We start from the raw sequence: 14,746 nt of genomic DNA on the forward strand, positions 1-14,746 counted from the left end.
GAGTTCTTTCTATTCTACTGTACATTATGGATTTTTTTTTTTGTAGTACACAAGATCGAGGCTCGTGTAAGAGCTAACATCAATCACAAAAAAGCGGACACACAAAACATACAATAAAGGGAGCGGGAGATAACATGGGGAGAGAGAGGGAAGCACACAAGTACAACAGCAGAGAACAGGGACATCGGGAGATCCGTGGGAGGGAGAGGGCTTGGGGAGGGAAGGCATGGGATGGCGGGTGTGGTTGTACTGGTTTGGTTGTACATAACCATTTGGTTTCAACAGCGTGAAGCCGAGCTAGGTGTGAGGCAGGAGCGCCGGCCCAGAGGGGAGAGCAGTACTCCATTGAGAAACAGATTTGTTGACAGTAAGTGATGACTTCAAAGGCTTGAGGGTGCTGCAGTATTCATATTAAACTTTATGTGATATACAATGTTTCGGCCTCTATCACCTCCCAAGAATGAGTACTGGTATCAAACAAGTGAATGTATACACCCAGAAAGTGAGACAATGTGTGAATGTCAATACCTGATGTCCAAATTCCATTACAATCCATTTTTGTCCTCATAATTGTTAATCAATGGTAGCGTATTGAATGATATGGGAAGTCCTATGACTGTGACTTTACAGCTACTAATACTTTCGTGCCCCCCAATTAATCCCACCTTCTGTGGGATCAGCTGAGTAGGAAGTTTTGCCCAAGTTTTTCATAAATATGCTCACCAGGCCTGACATTTGACTAGAACTGACTTTGGTAGGAATTTTGAAGTTGTTCAGGGTACCAGTGACAAATGGCCTACTTTTCATGAAAATAATTTGTCCTGAATAACCAATCCAAGCTCAAGCACACCACACTGCTGTGGGAATGGGTATCTATATACTTCCAGAGCTAGTCGTGATACATGAAGATGGCACAATGTCCTTGAAGGACATTCCGTTGAAAGCTGCAGCTCCACAACATCGGCTGCATCATTATCTCCATGTGGCAGATTGAAGGTTGTGGCTGTCATCAACACGATGGGGTTCTTACAGCAGAAGTTCCAGATGAATAAAAATATCCTGAGCCTTTTGAAGCTCGTTGCTTAGCTGCACGAAGCAACCAATCTCAAGACCATTCGTGAAAAGATCTGCTCAGATCTGGACTTGATTGAGTTTGTAATGGCGTATAATGGTGTGTTTCATATAATGGATAACTTAAAGGAATTGAGAAAGCAGCCTCGAAATCTAAAACAGCTCATCACCGCACTTACATCATACAATCACTACACCAATTTAAACCTGGCTCTGGCCGGAGTGCTGTCTGCCATACCGACCCACTCTGCTGACATGAAATGACTCAGAAGTTCAAGCATGAACGTGAGTCTCCAGGCTGCCCCTAAATGTCTTTGGACCTTTACCTATACATTATATTCATTGCAACATATGAGACTATAGACCAGATGTAGTCTTATTTTCAGATGTGGTGGGGAGCTTGGAAAAGGCAAACAATAAAAGAAGTCTGCATGGGTGACTTGCTGCTGCTACTCCAACCATTGTTACAAACTTGTGATTCTCATACAGGATGAGGTTTTCAGACACTTTCATTGTTTTTATAAATGGGTACACGAGTTTTTGTATTGTTTATTACTAGCAAAAGTATCCGGTGCTGCTGGATAATGCAGAGTAGCTTTGTGACGGCAATATTGAGAGGGGGGGAGAAAGAGAAGGGGAGGGCAAAGAGAGAGAGAGAGAGAGAGAGAGAGAGAGAGAGAGAGAGAGAGAGAGAGAGAGAGAGAGAGAGAAAGAGAAAGAGAAAGAGAAAGAAAAGGGGAGGGAAAGGGGAAGGGTAGGGGAGAGGAGTGAGGGAGAAGAGGAGAGAGGGGTGGAGAGAAGAGTGAGGGTAGAGAGGAGTGAGAGGAGGGTTTGGAGAGGAGTGGTGAGGGGAAGGAGAGACGAGTGAGGGAGGGGAGAGTGGTGGAGAGGAGTGAGGGGGAAAGGCATGAGGAGGGAAAGAGAGGAGAATGAGAGTAGAGAGGAGTGATGGAGGAGAGGAGCAAGGCATGGAGAGAAGAGTGAAGGGTAGATAGGAGTGAGTGGAGAGAGGAGTGAGGGAAGGGGAGAGGAGTGAGGAAGGAGAGGAGTGAGAGTGGAGAGGTGTGAGGGGGAACCGAGAGGAGAGTGAGAAGTGGAGACGAGTGGGGAGGAGTGACAGGTGGGGAGGAGTGACGGGTGGAGAGGAGTGAGGAGGGGGAGAGGAGAGGGGATAATGAGAACAGGTGCTACACCACTTGGACTCCTAACAAAACATCTCAGTATCATAAGGTGCTTTCTGGAAACGAATACAATGCTCTTGTCTTCAGAAAATTGTCTGAATTGGATGATTTGGCAATGGACGTTTGTTCTAAAACGACAATTTTTATAACTGCCCATTTTGTGTGAAACTGCATGGTTATTGTATAATAATCACCATCTCTTAGAAATGAGCAGTCCAGCATTCAACCTTCATGCACTACTAAACGGCTTGGTAATGTAAGAACGGTACTTCTTCGGACTGCTTCTTACACTTGATGGATGCAAAATGTTATGCTGAGAAATACAAGCCATTACCAACCATAAGAGAGTCGTTATCACAAATAGTCTGCTGTGAAAATTATGCTGCGATTTGCTCGTCATTGATTGCGATCTCAACATTTGGTGAAAGCTAAAGCAACAACAGTTCTTAATGTGTTTGCAATTTCATTTTGTCAAGTAATCTTTATTTCCTGCTTTTCATAACATGAATGACAACAGTTTGGAATAAAGAGAGCACTCTTCATTTTCGAGAGTGAAAATTTCCTGGGCAGAAATTGCAGCATGTGTACAGCCTTAGGATGGAAGGACAGACAGATAATGTTTGAAGGACAGTGAGAGCGTTTTGCGCAGCAGTGTGAGCGATGAGAATGGCATTGAGAGAGCATGTGAGGGATGAGAGCAAAGGGAGAGTTACAAAGCATGTCGAGACGGGCAGTATTAATTGAGACACAATTACAAGCCTCAAAACATCCCTTCAGGCCTTTATCTAAAGCAAGATCAAGTATTTCAGATCACAAATGCTTCCCTCGCAAAGAAATCAGTCCTTATAGTAATTTTATCTACTCAATATGGACAAATGTACAAAAATGGATATGGACAAATAATACTTAAATTGAAAATGACTAAACAACTGTGATTGATGCAAACGGTGGGGGGAAGTTGCAGTTCTCAAATTGAAAAAAGTCAATTAACGCAACAATTATTTTTTAATACATTTTTATTTTGAAATTTGAATATTTGAAGTTTTGAAATTTTAAGCTTTCAATGTTTAAAGCTGAAAGATCACTTATTTTGTTATGCCACTTCGGTCTGAGGAGTTAGAAACTTCACATACCCATTGCAATAAAAGCCAAGCTTCTCTTAAATAATTTCTGTGCCATAAAAGCCAGAGTTCCTCTAAATAATTTCACAGAATTGAATTCACTGCTGTAGTGATAAAGAAGGTGATTTTTGCTGCTAGGCTGGAAGGCCACCATTAAAAGGCCATTCGCTATCTTGATGCTTGTAAGGCCATGACGCTTACATAGGTGGCTGTTGAAATGTTTGTGGCTGAGCACAAACACTGATGAATGCTGTTGTTGCAAACGATGCGTCACAGTTCACGGTTTGTTAAACAACCCATCTGTCCTCCAGGGGGATGGTTTTGACTAATGGGAAGTGGTGGGGTTTTTTTCTCGTTGAATGGGTGGATGAAGGATGGAGTCACATAGAGCTTACTGAATGGTGCTTCACTCTACCTTGGGGCGTTTGCTTGTTTTGGTTTGACTTGACCTTCTTTTTCCAAGGACATTCACCAACTCACTGAAGATCCACTTGCAAAATATATTTTGTAAGATTTAAACCTTCTTTTAATTCCTGCAAAAGTGTCAAAAAACATCTACCACATATTACACTTGATTTCAAATTATAGAGCTATGAAGAGTCCCCACTTGTTTGTGCTTTTATTCACCAATTTTATGTAACTTCCCAGCATGTGTTGTTGTATCTCCCTGTTTTATGTTTTCACATATTGTTCCACATAATTGTATGTTATTGTGCCTGTTGCTATTATATCTTCCTGAAGTGGAATATGATGTCAACTTATGCATCAGCAGGATTTCCCATCATAATAATGTTACAGTTTTCCGCCGCCCTTCCTGCCCTTACCAAGGGGAGATTAAGCCCCTTGTTCTTTCTGGGTCGGCGCAACCGGGAGACTTGAAGCGCCCCTCCCGGGCAAACGCAAGGTATGGTTTCGGGACAAGTCTCGCACGTACCTAAATACCTGTGCCGCCGCGGAAGCGGGGAATCAAGCCTCGCACGAGCCACGTGTAATTTGAGTACACTGAGCGGATTGCGTACCACGTGGTCCGTGCAGTTACCTTTGGTATTGGAACCCGATTCGAGCGGTTTTATTCGTACCACGCTTAGTCAATGATGGAAGGGACGAGACGGTCGAATAAAGGAAGAACACGATTTAATTATTATTTACACAAGTATGTACAATGATTCGGTAGAAGTACAGAGACACAGAGCAATCTTAAGCAGTCTTATGTTAACTCCAGACACGGGCCCGATCACACTCACAGAGGGGAAATAAAGGCAGGATGATGTTCACGCGTTGCCTTGGTCATCCAGGAACGGCCCCGCCCGGCATGGCTCTCCCCGGTCACAGCACGTCCCACGATGAAGGCAAGCAGGCGGTGGAAGGGATCCTTGTAGTGCTTCTCTTGAACAAAGGGCGGCAGGCAGGCGGTTTTCCACAGCGCGTTTTGTTACCGGCGCGCTATCACTCGCGTAACCCAATAGAGGCTCGGCCTCAAGCTCAACCAAGCGTCCAATTTGGTAAGAGCGCTTATAGCTGGGTTCATGCGCATCTTCTCTCAGAACTCGTAACTTGCTCACACTCAACTCTCACAGAACTCTCAACTTGTTCAAGCGCCTCCCTCCACAGAACTCTTCAACTCACATCGAGCGCCTCTCCCATAACTGGGGTGGGGGCTTCGCGCAACGGGTTTTATTGCCACGCCCTAAGCCCTCTCGAATGTTCCAACCATGCCCTGTGACGCAGTGCCACAGCCACTCCCTTCGAGCCCTGATTGGCGGCTCGCGCTTACCGTCAGCTTCTCCTCCGCCCTGCCTTCCGTCTTGCCTTGATTTGCCAGGCCTGCCTCGTGTTAATTCGCGCCAAAAAGCCAAAGGTGGCATAAAGAGGCGTAAGGCGGCATAAGGCAATGAAGGCGGCATAAGGCAATGAAGGACGTACTCTCATTATTCTACTCAACACAAAACTAACACAGGAAAAGGACTATGCTTACACATACTAAGAAATAACTGAACTATAGCGAGGCTTCAGGTTGTTGTGTGACTAAACTATGAGGGGGAAATTTAACCTTTATTGTACAAACTCAAAACCACAACACTACCCCTCTCCCTCGTCAGACTCGTCCCCGAGTCGAACCCAACAAAATGGAATGACCGGTTTTGAGAATGATCTGGAAAATTAACTTTACTTTTACATGTGACATATAGATGTGGTTCCCCCTAACATTTACTCTAAACCGTGGGTGCGACAATTTAAAAAAACTAAATATGTCCCCCCTATTGCGTTGAGTAGCTATCTAACAGAATCACGCCCACAATTAACCGAATCTGGAATTTGTCAAATGAAACACAGAGCGGGTGGGCAGCATTTTATATTTACAAGCACAGAAAACTTAATTTATTTTCAACTCTATGACCCAGGACCTGTCCTTTTTGAAGAGAAGATTGGAGGGGTGAGAAAGCACAGCAATACCAAAAAAACACACTCATAAATCATCACACTTGCTGCTTGCTTCTTGCATCTTGCTTCTTCTGTGTGCCTATCAAACCGGCTAGCCCCCGGACCAGCATACAGGCCATTCCTGATCTTCAGGGCTATCTACCTTACAAATCTTCTCGTCCCTAGCATGCCATAATAAAAATTCACAACAAATGCGTTTATTGTATGTCTTTGCCAAGCATGGCCAAACTCATGTGGTCCGACTGCGTGACATTGATGCCACTCAAAATAAGTGGTCCGAAGATGCAATGTGATGCTGCAGCAAGGTGCTGCACAGCAGAGGTGCAAGGCCACAAGACTTGTGGTCCATAGTGTGTGTGGTGCAGCAAAGTGTTTGTGGCAGCAAAGTGCTGCACAGGTGCAGCAAAGTTATAACCAAAGGATATGGCAGCAAATGCTGGGCAGTTCGGCTGCACAGATGTAACAGGGAGCAGCAGGGGTGCTGCACAGGTCGCTGGTGCTGCACAGTTCCACCTCCAAAATGTTCCTGGGGTGGGGGGAGAGACAAAGCACGACCAGCAAAGTGGAAAGGGCACAAAGGTACACAGCAAACAAGGTAATGCAGCACAAGGGTCACGGAAGAGCAAGCAGAGCAGGCTCGTCCCTATCCGTTCGTACCCCCCAACGTCGGCTTACACTACCCTAGCCCTTCCTTGTATTTACAAATTCGTCCCTACGTCTTGTCTCCCATATCCCCCTCTAATTCAAATTCGTCTCCCAATCCCTCCCAGGAAGGAAGGAATGGAACAAACACAATGTCTCCTTACGTCACGATGCGTCTCACAACTCAAACAGTCTAGAAAGCCTTGGTGTGGAGCTTCGTCTTCCTCGGTGCATGGCTGTGGATGGCGCGAAGGGATTTCTCTCATCCTAATTACACTAATGACATTTACTTTTAAACTACCCGGGGTTGTACCCTGCCAATCGGCCTCTTTAAACTATGTGGTTCTAAAAACCGAATTCCCATTGTCCATTCTGCGGTGCCCCTGAAATTTGGGTCTCACTCCCACTGAATTTTCTCTCTGTGCCCTTGCACAATTTCGGGGCTGGGTCATGTGGCTCCACTAGCAGGTCTAACTACCTGCGCACCTCTGCCACTGAAGTCGCCACCCAAGCTTACCTGCTCCTGCGACTACCTAACTGGGGAAGGCCCCTCCTGGCACTTTACCCCCTGATGCCCACCTTCGCATTGGGCAACCCGGGTCCTCTCCTGGGATCCTCGGGCCCCACTCAACACTACTCTAACTGGCTCCCAGAGCCTACCTGTGGCCTCACCTGGCCGACAAACTACCAGTGGCGGAGTGCTCCAATAACCATACGCACCAATTAAACCACTCGCCCAGCCATTTCACTGACTGATGCACCCTCCAAAGCACTACTTGCCACTACCTGCACCACAGGTGTCAATATCTAGACAATTTACCTATGCCCACTACCTGGCTTTACGTTACCCACCCCGGGCGTCCGTGAATGGGTTCCATCTCCCCCCCATTCACTCCTTCGCACCATGCATTCCACACCTTTTATTCCACACCAAGCATTCCACACCATTTATTCACACACCATTGATCTCATACACCAAATTCGCACACCTTTTGTGCTCACATACTTTTTGTGCTCACACACATTTCGTCTTGCACACCATGCAAGTCAATTCACACTTCTTTCCATACACTTCAACACAACTCCATTTATCTCAACACTATTCCTCACACACACAGCAGCATCTAGCTAACTGCTTTTCCCCTAAAACGCGTGCTTCCCCGTCGTCCCGTTACATTATGCACGTCCTTCGTCATTAACAACCATCTAAACTACCTACGTCCCCACTACAGTTCAGATGTCACTACATAAATCTCATGTCCTCTACAGTCTGCTAATTTCCTACCATTATCCTAGCCCTCCCTCGGCTAGCTTCGGTGCCCCATGGAGGTAACCATTGTTGGCACCCCCATGTGCCTGTCACTGCCATCCCCATAATCTAATGCTCATGGGCCCTGGCCATGTGAGGATTTGTTCCATTCCTCCACGTAGGGTACACTATCCTCATCAGTCCACTTCACTAGGAGCCTCTTCATGCGGATGTACGTCGTCACAGCTCGGCTTCGAAAGGCCGAGCGATCCATGTGGTTGGTTGATCTCCTGTATGGGATGTCCGTCCGGCATTTTCTATCCAAAGGGGGAGGTATGGACGGGCCGAGGTTCAGGGCCCCATCTCGGCACGGGGCCTCGTGGTCCCATGCACGATGGCCCAACCGCCCACGGTCAGAGAACCGCACCCGCCAAGGTGCGCAGCTCTGAAATCTCCTACCTCCCCTTGAACCTCGCCGATTGCCTTTGCTGCCATGGCACGGCACCAACAATACAGTGCGGGGGCCGGCACGAATCGTGCAAGTCGGTCCTTGTGAAACCGCTGCGGCAACGATCCCCGCCGATCCCCACTGCACACCACTCACCGAGGGCTCACGTCGGCTATCCGTCGCGCTAACCGCTACCCCGGTCGGCGTCGATGCTTGAGCCGCGTTCTCACCACTCGCAACCCACTCCATACTCGCACACCCAGGCGTCCCCGCACCTCCCATACATTCTGTTACACACTCTCCTTCCACATCCTCTGGTGTGCATTCTCCCTCACACACTGTACTCGCACCTGCACACCTAGGCGCACTCACACCTTTCACAAACTCCATTACACACTCTGTAACACCCCCGGGTGTGCACTCCTGCACACACTCTGCAACATGCTTGCATGTGCACTCCTGCACACACTCTGTAACACACTCTCCTGTTACACACTCTTCCCACACACAGTCTGTAACACCCATGGGTGTGCACTCTCCTGTTACACACCCAATCATCACACACTTTTTCTCCACGCACTCTTCTCATGCGCATTCCGTCATACACTTTTCTCTCACATGCTTCGGCGCACACTTTTCTCTCACACGCGCACCAGTCGCCCTCGTACACCGCACAATGAACCTTCCGCGCCCGCCTGGGTTTCGTCTCTCCCAAGCGCGCCAAAAACCCATTCGCACCAAACACATTCGCGCCATTATTTCTACTCACCTTGGGGACCTCCTTTTCCGCCAGCACCTGCAAACTTTTTATTTCGTTAGCAAGCCCGGCATTACGGTGTGAATATAGACTTTGTTCATATTCCATTTCTTTCTCCCGCGATTTATTCCCTTTCTCTACCGTTTCTTCGGCCCCATTTATTTCTTCAATTTGAATTATTTATTAGACGACCGCCGGCGTGCATGAAATTTCTCTGTCCAATTCGGCGACCGTCGGTTTTCCTACACCCCACGTCGCGATTTCTATAGCCCCGGTCAACTTAGTCGTGCTCTGCTCTACCTCGCTGTCCACGCGTTCCTCACACCGCGTCACCTCGTCGTGCCCCATTGCGACCTTCCCGCTCAACCTGCGCCCAATGTCCTCCCCCATTTCTTTTATTTATTTTTCCGACGTCACCCTCATTTTCTCCAATGTCTCTCCTCAGGTGTCCATTCTTTCATTTATTTTATTTATGTCATTCTTTTGGGCGTCCATTTTCGCATTTATCTGGATTAGCAATAGTTCAATGCCCAACCAGTCTTGCACAGACGGCTTGGCTGGCACCGCCACGTGCGAGGCACCACCATTTTCTTCGCCAGCTACCGCCCCCTCATCAATTCTCCCTTCGTCTACCAGCTCTTCCTGTGGGTCCTGGGTCATTAATTTCTCCTTATAATCTACCTCATCTTCTACCCCCACCGGCATTCGACCGCCTTGGCTAGCCATGGTACGAATATAAAATTTTGGATTTAAAAACTAAATTTCGTCCACTCGCAATTTTTCGAGTGCATGAAGCGCACTCACAGACCAATCTAACTCCCAGACACCAAATGTTACGGCCAATATGTACAATTTGGTGTCCAAAATTTTGTCCAGGGTTCCAAATCCCCACTCCTGACTACCAAATGTTACGGTTTTCCGCCGCCCTTCTTGCCCTTACCAAGGGGAGATTAAGCCCCTTGTTCTTTCTGGGTCGGCGCAACCGGGAGAATTGAAGCGCCCCTCCCGGGCAAACGCAAGGTAGGGTTTCGGGACAAGTCTCGCACGTACCTAAATACCTGCGCCGCCGCGGAGGCGGGGAATCAAGCGTCGCACAAGCCACATGTAATTTGAGTACACCGAGCCGATTGCATACCACGTGGTCCGTGCAGTTACCTTTGGTATTGGAACCCGATTAGAGCAGTTTTATTCGTACCACGCTTAGTCAATGATGGAAGGGACGAGACGGTCGAATAAAGGAAGAACACGATTTAATTATTATTTACACAAGTATGTACAATGATTCGGTAGAAGTACAGAGACACAGAGCAATCTTAAGCAGTCTTATGTTAACTCCAGACACGGGCCCGATCACACTCACAGAGGGGAAATAAAGGCAGGATGATGTTCACGCGTTGCCTTGGTCATCCAGGAACGGCCCCGCCCGGCGTGGCTCTCCCCGGTCACAGCACGTCCCACGATGAAGGCAAGCAGGCGGTGGAAGGGATCCTTGTAGTGCGTGTGGTGAAATTGTACCAAAGTTGAACCCAGGTTTGGTGCTCCCTTAAACCGCTGGGCGGTGTCTATAAGACCTCGGACGTCCGCGACTCGAGGCCACTCCTGCGACATCATTATACAATGCCATGTAGAATTGAATGGTACGTACCCGCCTATATTCTAGGTTTGCTTGCATTGACTGATATATTCAATCTTCTCATATGATGCCTAGATCCTGACATGTATGTTGCTTGATGTACTTTACAGGATGATGTACAGATCTGATTGAGATTAAACCATACATATGGAACACGTTGTGAATCTGGTTGATTTCCACAACACTTAATCTCAATCAAGATCTTCGGGAATTGTGGGACACGAGTCTGGCGATGGCCGGATGAACGCTGATCTCAGACGAGCGTTTCCCGACATTCTCCATGCTCCTGCGCGGCCCACCTCGGAGAAGAATGACCAGCTGAGAGCCCATCGAGCCAGCTCCATCCACGGATGTTTTTGCGGAACCGCGCCGTCAAAGCGCGAACTGCTCTCCTGGGGCCCGGACACCGGAGCAGGCGTGACGGACTCCGGCAAGGCGCCTGCTGAAGGAGGCCACTGGGAAATGTCCTGGGCCGCAACCCCGTCGGAACGACGGACCCGCTTGGCGCCGAAGGTACGAGTCTAGCCTCGGTTGCTCGAAACGCTAACGGCTCCGTCCGAGAGAATCATCCTAGATTTGCGTGCCTCGGCCCGAGATGAGATTCCCACGCGAGTGATCACGACTCCCATGTCGGCCATGCCTCCACACGGCCGGCACACTCCGACCACTCGCTGCTCGGTGGAATCGCCTCCTCCGCGCGGGCCGGAACACTCTGACCACTCGCTACTCAGTGGAATCGCCTCCTCCGCGCGGGCCGGCACACTCCGACCACTCGCTGCTCGGTGGAATCGCCTCCTCCGCGCGGATCGCGCACTGCTCGTCGGGATCACGCCGTGCCTCACACGGCCGGCTCACCCTGACCACTCGCTGCTCGGTGGAACCACCTCCTCCGCGCGAATTGCGCACTGCTCGTCGGAATCATGCCATGCCTCACACGGCCGGCTCACTCCGGCTGCTTGGTGGAATCACCTCCTCCACGCGAATCCCCTCGCTGCTCGGTGGACCCACCTCCTCCGCGCGAATCGCGCACTGCTCGTCGGAATCACGCTGTGCCTCACACGGCCGGCTCACTCCGGCTGCTCGGTGGAATCACCTCCTCCGCACTGCTCGTCGGGATCACGCCGTGCCTCAGACGGCCGGCTCACCCTGACCACTCGCTGCTCGGTGGAACCACCTCCTCCGCGCGAATCGCGCACTGCTCTTCGGAATCACGCTGTGCCTCACACGGCCGGCTCACTCCGGCTGCTCGGTGGAATCACCTCCTCCACGCGAATCCCCTCGCTGCTCGGTGGAACCACCTCCTCCGCGCGAATCGCGCACTGCTCGTCGGAACCACGCTGTGCCTCACACGGCCGGCTCACTCCGGCTGCTCGGTGGAATCACCTCCTCTGCGCGAAGCCGCATGTTGCTCCCTTCGCGGGCCCTACTCGGCGAGGCCGGCGATTCCTATCGCTGCTCGCTGGAATCACCTCCTCCCACACGAATCACGCGCTGCACCATCGCTGGTTGGCATCCTTACTAGGCACGACGCGCCAGTCGCGCGCGCCGCATCTTCGCTGGATGGACCCCTTCTTCACGCGAAGCGCATGTGATTCCCCTCGCTGGCACTACTCTGTGGCCCCGTTGCTGCTGGTCAGAATCCCACCTACGCATGGCTTCTCAGCGAGGCCGGCGAACGCCGCTGCCCGGACTCGCCTCAACGCGTGAGGCTCGTTTGGCTCCACTCGGGGACTCGCCGAGCATGGTCTTCCTAAACTTTCATCTTCTTCCGCTGTCATAACCTTAATAAACAATCTTAAAAGGGTTCTAAGGGGTTCACGGCACTCGGGGATTTGTGAAATGTGATTTGTGAAATGTCATTTGTGTTGGCGTGATGTATCGTATCATGCTAGATACCGTTGATAACTACCACACTGCTGCCGCTATTCCCCGCTTCAACCCCGGACAAACCCTGCCCGAAAGCCATCGCACGAGACGCTACTTCAGGCCGTGCAAATTATTGCGGCCCAGCGTGCTCGCCCTCTCGTCTCAGCGTGCCACGCTGGCTCGACAGGCCGAGGACGACTTTCGGTTTTGCCAACGAACCGCACGTGCCCGAACCAATTAATGACGTCACCGACTAATCACGCGTTTGCTCTACGGCATCATTAACGTAATTGCGTGCTTCACGTGATCTCATCATCGGGGATTCGTTTACATTTCCATGTACCTTGGTACACTACGTACCAAATGTCCTTTACGTAAACGACGTAAACTACGTAACGCGGCGCTACCTCAAGGTCGCGTGCCCGCACCGTTTAGGGAGTACACGGTGACCTCGTGAAATGGTGACATTGAGCGTCGCGCCCGACTCCCTTGTCACCTGCGCAAGTAACGGGGGCACCGTACTGCCTGCTCGCCCTTGACTCTGGGCTTGTTGTTTATCGGACAGAGCTCTTGGCTCGTATCCACGCACATTTCGAGACTGCGAGACGCCTCGTCTGATTCCATTTTCCCTCTGCCCCAGACTGACTGTGACTCAGACTGACCCAGACTGTGAAGGTCGTCTGACTTCGGTATGCAGCGCGCCGCTGCAACCTGGGGGGGGGGGGGGGGTGGGATCCCAGGAGGTTGGGCAATCCATCCACGATCCGGATGCCGCGATCCGGATGCCGTTCGGTATAACGCCTCCCACCTCGCCCCTTGTGGGGACCCAGGATGGACAATCCATCCGCGATCCGGATGCCGTTCGGTATAACGACTCCCACCTCGCCCCTTGTGGGGACCCAGGATGACGTCCATGGATGTCTTTGTGTCTTTGAGTGAGTCTTTGAGTCCATGGATGGTCGATCCGAGCCATTCAATGAAGGCGTTGAATGGATGGATCGGTCGGACATCCGTGGATGGACAATCCATCCGGGACATCTAGCATGGATGGACAGTCCATCCGGGGCGATGGCTGTCTTTGGGTCTCTGAGTCTTTGCGTCCGTGGATGGTCGATCCATCCGCGGTCCGGCTGGATCCATGCCATGCAATGAAGGCGTTGAATGGATGGATCGGACGGACATCCGTGGATGGCCAGTCCATCCGGGACATCTAGCATGACAATCATCTCGACATCTAGACAATCCATCCGGGACAACGCTGAGACAAACAAGGTTTGTCCAGCCGGGACTCTCTCTCGGTTTGTGAATGGGACAATCCATCCGGGACGACGCTGGGACAAACAAGGTTTGTCCAGCCGGGACTCTCTCTCGGTTTGTGAATGGGACAATTCAATTTGCTTCGACCGATCCATGACAATCATCTCGACATCTAGACAATCCATCCGGGACAACGCTGGGACATGGGACAATCCTTCCATCCGGGGCATCCTCTCGGTAGCCGGTATAGCCGATCTTCTCCGATCCTCCGAGCGCTGTACAGCAGGACAGGATTGCCATATGCATCCCGGAGGTTCTGCGCGCTTCGCTGGAGAGGCGCGTTCCGGTCGTTTTGTGCGTCGTCGTAATCAGCCATGCCGGTCGTCCAGGCAGCCTTCAGAGGCCGCTCGTGTCTCGTGTGAAGGATCGCTGCCAACGGTAGATTCACGTGCCGGAACAAGCGTTTGTAATGCGTATGAGCTGCCGTCAGAGGACGCTCGAGTCTCGTGATTCAACAGGGCCGCTGCCGGCGTCGAGTAACTCTCGTTATGGCTCTCATCGATTCTCTCCCTCGGCAATTCCATGACATGGACCTAACATGGATCGATCATGTACCCTTGGGAGCCTAGGCAGGTACAGACTGCAATTGACTTACTGTAATGGCCTCCTGTCATGTCATCTTACTTACTGTTACAGCTTACTGTAATTCTTTACTGTACTTGCTTACTGTAATTCCATGACATGGACCTAACATGGATCGATCATGTACCCTTGGGAGCCTAGGCAGGTACAGACTGCAATGGACTCACTGTAATGGCCTCCTGTCATGTAACCTTACTTACGGTTACAGCTTACTGTAAAGAGGCTTACTGATTTACACATGTGTTGCATTGCGACGAATGGACATTCGCTCTTCGCCAAGGTACAACGTATCCTATCTAGCTACTGTGCCGACGACCCCGCTGTAAGACTAGACTATTGTGACCCACGTGACCGTCCCTCCCTTCGCCTGATACACCCCTGCCTGAAGCAGTGAAGGCACTGAGGTGCCCCTCCGACACCTGCCTCCAGCGGCTACT

At 50.5% G+C, this 14,746-nt stretch overlaps 1 protein-coding gene across 1 annotated transcript in view; it reads left to right on the forward strand.

The window, feature by feature from the left end:
* The window catches only part of LOC144892562 (uncharacterized), a 181,491-nt gene that overhangs the window by 81,615 nt on the left and 85,130 nt on the right, over window positions 1-14,746 (forward strand). The gene's annotated exons all lie outside the window — the stretch shown is intronic.

The sequence above is a fragment of the Myxine glutinosa genome, chromosome 1, assembly GCF_964187855.1.
Source record: "Myxine glutinosa chromosome 1, kmMyxGlut1.1, whole genome shotgun sequence".
NCBI lineage: Eukaryota > Metazoa > Chordata > Myxini > Myxiniformes > Myxinidae > Myxine > Myxine glutinosa.